This window comes from Accipiter gentilis, chromosome 21 (genome assembly GCF_929443795.1).
Source record: "Accipiter gentilis chromosome 21, bAccGen1.1, whole genome shotgun sequence".
Taxonomy (NCBI): domain Eukaryota; kingdom Metazoa; phylum Chordata; class Aves; order Accipitriformes; family Accipitridae; genus Astur; species Astur gentilis.
The window spans coordinates 27,593,595-27,600,549 of NC_064900.1; positions in this window are offsets into that span (position 1 = coordinate 27,593,595).

Sequence of the window (6,955 nt, forward strand, 5' to 3'; positions counted from 1 at the left end):
AAGACATAGAAGTAATTAAATTACTTGTATTTGCATGCATATCACAAATTACAATACTATTTTAACTCCATATCACCTATTTAAGGTAGTTCTTTAAGTCTGCATTTCAGAAGATTGATTCAGAACTTTTTCTTAGGATACTTAATTACATACTTAGTAACATTCATCTTGTGATATAAACTTTTACTCCTTGACAGATGAACCAGAGAAGAATGAAAAGCCATCCAGCATCCACCTTGCTGTACTAACAGCTAGCTACCTTTTTTCACAATGTGACCTGAATTGGTTTAGTATGTAGATCAGACGGACTTTTGCTAAGAGGGAAAGAACAGACATAGCAAATAGTCTGCTTACTACCACTCAGCACCACATACAACTTTTATTCCCATTGCAATTAATGGGCCTCTGCTTACAATGACCTAAAGGCATGATCTGTTGGGACTGCCTCTATAGAGGGCTTTCCCCAGCAGCAGGCAACGATGGGAGTTTGAAAAGTTCCTGCTTCCCTGGGTGCAGCTGGCAGGAGCAAAAAGTTTTGATATATAAAAGAGACATGCATAGGCAGTAGCCTTGCCTATTAAGACTTTTGTTCTTGCTATCTGTGCTAAACCTGTGCATTTAAACTGATTCTGTTCTGTACTGGAACTTCCAACAGGCACTAGGTAATAAAATAGTTTTTGCCTGAATTTACAGGTTGTGGATCTATCTTTCTCTGAAAAAGCTATAATCCATGATTTTTTACAAGGACTTGGTGTTTACTGGCAGAAGTGGCCTGTATAAAGGGTGCAAGCTCTGCAGTTAGCTAGAAAAATTTAACCACACTTCTGGTTTTGGAAAATTTCAATTTGCACGTGCTCAGTGGAGACAATCTATAGGCGTGAAATTTCTTCTCCTTACTAGCTGTGTGCGTGCTGAGAGGAACTGGACCTTGAGTAGTATCTGGGCTCCTGTGAAGCATGTCCGGAGTTGCAGTGGCTCTCACATACTGGCACGGACACACCTGCTGACCCAGGAACATGGAGGGTAAGACTGCAGTGTTCATGACAGAGAGCACGCAGTCCAGTTAGTCTCAGGGAGGGAGCATGCCAGGCTGCCTACTAACTGGTGGGACAGTAAACATCAGACTGAGACAGCTAATCTGCAAAAAGGCTGTAGCAGGCAGACCTGGAGTATAAAGGAGGACACTCAGGCTAGAACAAGGAGTCCCACCTTCAACTTTTGTAACTGCAAGAGTTACTTTTATTTTTTTGCATTTCCCTGATCTCTGTTTATTATGTAGCTTCTGTCTCAGAAAATGCAGAATTCATAAAGATAACACCTTCCACCAAGGAGACCCTATTGAACCCCAGAGCTAGTCTAACCTGTGCACTGCCAGAAAAAGTGTCCTGATAGCAAGGAAGGAATGAAAGGTATCAGTATGCAATTAATTACTATGTAATTAAATTGTCATCCCTGTGCAAATTCAATTCATTCTCCTTCTCTATATATACTGTAATGCACTGGTGTATTTTAACTTCAGATCTTTTCCTTTTTTTTTATGTTCCTTGAGGAAAAATGTGGATACCCAAGCAAGGAAGGAAGCTGAACTCATGACTTCTATAAGGACTCCAATTAAAGGCTGAAGTACAGAGGATTGTTTTTCTTTCTGATATCTTCCTGATGGGCTCAGGTTTGGTCAGTAGTGGGTCCATCCTGGAGCTGACTAGACCTGGCTGCGTTTAACATGGGAGCAGCTTCTGGTGTCTTCTCACAGAAGCCACCCCTGTAGCCCCCCCTGCCCACTACTAAAACCTTGCTAGTTAAACCAAGTACACATGGGAAGAGTCTTGATGATTGTATATGGAAAATATTCTGCTCAGCTTCCCTGCTGGCTGGAGGCCATCAAGGACAGTCAGGACTAAACTCTGAACTGACTCCAAGCAGGTTACATCCATGTAAATCATAGAATCATTTAGGGTGGAAAAGACTCTTAAGATCATCAAGTCCAACCATAAACCTAACACTGCCAAGTCCACCACTAAACCATGTCCCTAAGCACCATATCTACACGTCTTTTAAATACCTCCAGGGATGGCGAGTCAACCACTTCCCTAGGCAGCCTGTTGCAATGTTTGACAACCCTTTCGCAAAGAAATTTTTCCTAATATCCAATCTAAACCTCTCCTGGCACAACTTGAGGCCATTTCCTCTCTACTTGGGAAAAGAGACACCCACCTCACTACAGCCTCATTTCAGGTAGTTGTAGGGAGTGATAAGGTCTCCCCTCAGCCTCCTTTTCTCCAGACTAAACAACTCCAGTTCCCTCAGTCAGTCCTCATAAGACTTGTTCTCTAGACCCTTCACCACCTTCATTGCTCTTCTTTGGATGTGCTCCAGTACCTCAATATCTATCCTGTAGTGAGGGGCCCAAAACTGAAGACAGTGTTCAAGGTGCTGCCCTACCAGTGCAAAGTACAAAGGGACAATCACTTCACTAGTCCTGCTGGCCACACTCTTTCCAACACAAGACAGGATGCTATTGGCCTTCTTGGGCACCTGGGCATGCTGCTGGCTCATATTCAGGCAGCTTTCGACCAACACCCCCAGGACCTTTTCCACCACGCAGTTTTCCAGCCACTCTTCCCCAAGCCTGTAGTATTGAATGGGGTTGTTATGACCCAAGTGCAGGATCCAGCACTTAGCCTTGCTGAATCTCATACAATTGGCCTCGGCCCATCAATCCAGCCTGTCCAGGTAGCTCTGTAAAACCTTTCTACCCTCAAGAAGCTCAACACTCCTGCCCAGCTTGGTGTCATCTGCAAAGCGACCAAGGGTGCACTCGATCCCCTCATCCAGATCATTGATAAATGTTGGGGGATGGAACGAGTATACGGAATTCCTCACAGTTCTAGAACAGCGTGACCTTGAGCAGCTTGTAGTACATCCTTGAGAAGTCTGGAAAGATCCGAGAAGACCAGTACGAAAACAAGATAGTGATAAGAAGAACCATCCTGACAAACTCACCAATCATGAATTGTTAGTTACTAACGAAGCCAATCATATACTAACACATACTCTGAAGAAGGGGATAAAAAGGTGTGTTAGAACAATAAAGTAGCCATTTTGTATGATCTATTACTTGTTGTGTCCGTCTCTACCGTGACAGATAAAGATATTAAACAGACCTGGCCCCAATCCTGAGCCCTGGGGAACACAACTTGTGACTGCCCGCCAACTGCATTTAACTCCATTCACCACAACTCTTTGGACCTGACCATCCAGCCAGTTTTTTTACCCAGCAAACAGTATACCCACCGAAGACATGAGTAGGCAAGTTTCTCCAGGAGAGTGCTGTGAGAAATGGTGTCAAAGGCTTTACTAAAGTCCAGGTAAACAACATCCACAGCCTTTCCCCCATCTACTAAGCAGGTCATCTTGTCATAGAAGGAGATCAGGTTAAGTCAAGCAGTACCTGCCATCCATAAACCCATGCTGACTGGGCCTGATCACCTGGTTGTGCCATGTGATGGCACTCAAGATGATCTGCTCCATAACCTTCCCTGGTACCAAGGTCAGACTGCTTCCAGCCCTTCTTGTAGATATTGTGCTATAACTGACCACTGGTTCCCTCTCTCTCTCCCCTGTCCTGTTTTCAACTAGTCCCAGTAGCCTTACTACACTTTTGAAACTAATGCAGGCCAGTGAAAGACATGAGCAGAATAATCAGAAAGAGCAACTCCTTTTTCCTTTCCCTATGCAGCCTAAAGAATTCATCAGAAAACTAAGTCTCAAATGTAAGGTAATATCACTGTAGAACTCAAAGCAACCGTGAATCATTTCCTACATTTGGTAAAGTGTTCCCAAGCTTAATTACCTCAGTTGGAGTATATCACCTTGTTTCATGCCTGAATTTGTTCAACAACTGTTTTTAACCACTATATATTATTATGCCCTTGCTTCAACATTAAAAAAATGCTCTGGTAGCCAGTACATATTATTATATAACTTAGAAAAGCTAAGTACTTTCACAAAGGTTTTTTTATCCCCTAACTTGAATTCATAGTTCCTAGCTGAATTGCACTGTAGTTAGTTGGTTTGTGAACGTTTTGCCAAGTGATTTCAGTCCATTATGGAGAATGAAATAGGCCCCTGAAGGCCCCTCAGCATGCTATTTGTGCCCCACTACTTGCTACATGTTAGTATTTCCTTGATGCCACATTTCATCCTGTTTTAGTGGATATTTGGGCCTTATTCTTGTTTGTACTACATCAAATAGTCTATATTATACTTTGAGAATAGAAATTACAGCATGGGGACCAGTATATCCTAATCATTACTAACATGCTAATATATAACAGCTTATAAACACATAAGAAGTTCATGGAAAAATTAATTTATATTTCTTACTTGCATTTGCAACAAATTTTTTTTTCCTAAAGTTATGCAGTTGTGTTAGAGGCACACAAAATCAAATTCAACAGGTGTTAAAAATCAGATTTATTCTTCAATAAAAAAAGTTAGTTAGAACTCCGATAACATTAGTGAACCACAGACTCAATGATGTGAGGGGATGTTGGTACTACACGGCCAACTTAAGAATTCTTAAGGTTTAAAAATGATGACTCAAAATGCGCATATCACTCACCTAAAAGATGAGGGCTCTCAACCTCAAGATGTTACCTAGGGTGGAATCCCAACCCAAGGGGAGAGTCCCTGACTGCAGACCAGCTGCTCCAAGAAGGACTGACTCAAAATGTTCTCCAGCGGGGCCCCATTTATACCCTTGTCGAATCTGATCTGTGGTCCTTTTAATCCCCATTGGCTGAAGGGTCATCACTCCCATGTTCATGACATGTGTCGGATTGGTCAGTTTGGCTTCCAATCTGCAGCCTCTAGGGTTTGTTTGTTTCATCTCATCCCTGTCCAGAGAAGTTTCATTTCCGATCAGGGCAGGTGCACCTGCCACAAACTGTTAATTTAAAAATAGGAAAAAATAATTGAAAGAGAAGATATGTTGGGAAGTGGCTTGCTGAAAAAGGACATGGGCCTGTGAAAAAGTTGTGCGAGCAGAGTTCTGTGTGAAAGAATGTCAGTTTGAGCAGCAAGACTAGGCCTTGGCCGAAAATAGCTGGCTTTACTGATATTGGGAGAAAAACAACAGCTGGTCTTGCTGTTATCAGGAGAAAGACAGGGATGGTGTGACCTTGGCATAACTTCATAAGTAACTTTTGAAGAAGTTCCCATGAGAAAGTTACTGAACATGCATAGCTGCAAACTACAAGTGGGTGTGTTTTAGTAATGAATAAACATTAGCAATGTACCAATCATATTAGGACTAGTAGGCATAATTATCACAAACTGTATAAATATGAGCTATCCGTGCAAATAAAGTTGAATCACTTCTATCACTCATATTGGGTCGACTTATGTGCATTCCTCTGCCGCTCCAACAAATGGCGCCCGAACAGGAACCAAAGAAAGGGGAATTGGAGCGATGGACACTGAGAAGCACCGGTAGCAGCGACCGGGGGGCAAAAGATTAACCGAACGCTGATCGTCTTGGTTGGTGTGTTAACTCTCGTGCCTGGACCGTCCAAAAGGGGTTCGCCATCAGTGAGGGCTACTGGAAAAAGGCTGCAAAGACTTTTTAACCGAGGTGCCTTAATCAAGGTAGCACCCAGGAGTATCAAGAAGCCGGCCGGCAATGGATCAAGAGGTAGCCCTAAAATTATTACAGTGCTTTTTAGAAAAGCGGGGGGTAAATTGCGTTAAGCAAGTTTTGGGATTAGTTGCTTTAGGTCGTGTTAAGGGATGCTTTAAGAATCCGGATTTATTATTTGAGGAGAGTGAATGGTGTAGATTAGGAGACGTATTATGGGATATGGTAACTGATGATGATAAATCAGCTAAAAAACTAATGAAGCAAGGACAGAAACCTTTCAATTAGTGTGGGTACAGCTTTTGAGCTTAGTACCTGGAATGCTATCGGAACCTCCCTATGGGATGAAATTAGTGACGGGTCTAAAGAAGTTAAAGATCTTGCAACTTTATGGAAATTGATTACGACAACTCTGTAAGAAATGAAGGCAGATCGTAAAGCGTCTGAGTCTGCTTTTGCTGCTCTCTCTCTCCAACCGCAAGCGAAAGGGAAAAGCGGGGAGAAAAACATAATGCAGCGAGAGAGACTTTTTGGAGCTTGTTCGCCTGCTCTTGTGCCCTTGACTTCTGCTCCACTCCCTGGGACTGCAGATATTAATCAGACATCCGACAGTTCCTAAGCCTCCCTAACCATACGATTAAAGGAAACCCTACAGAATCAGGGAGTGAGTAAAAATCTGCCTACAAAAAACCAGCCCTCAGATACCACCGTTCAACATGAACAAATTATACCTAGCATATACCCTGATTCGAATAATGCAAACAAGGACTTGGCTACTCCAATAATAGAACAAAAAGAGACAATGTTAGAATTGTTAAAGGAAATGCAGAAAAGAGACGGGGAAACCAACCGCACCCGTGATAGATGCGGAGCCGCCTGTAATAGCCGCTTGTAATAGCCGCTGCAGAAGAAAGGCAGAGACATTGGTGGGGTGTAATAAAAGATGCCATTATAGAAGGGACTATGCTCCAAGCATTCCCAGTTATTGCATCAAATGGAGAGAAAAAATGGGAGGTGTTTGACTGGAAGGTCATTGAGAAATTAAGGAATGCTGTGAGTCAGTACGGAATCAAATCTGCGTTAACTCACCAAATACTGCAATTCATTTTTTCTGCTGATACGCTGATACCTCAAGATATTAAACAGCTAGCACAGTTGATTTTGACACCCGCCCAAATGTTAGTGTTTTTCCGGCAGTGGGAGAAGCTCTGTGATGGGGAACAAGCAACATCACGACAACAAACAGATCCCCTATGGGGAGTAACCACGCAGATGCCGATGGGTACTGGACCCTTCGCATCAGGGAACGCTCAGTTA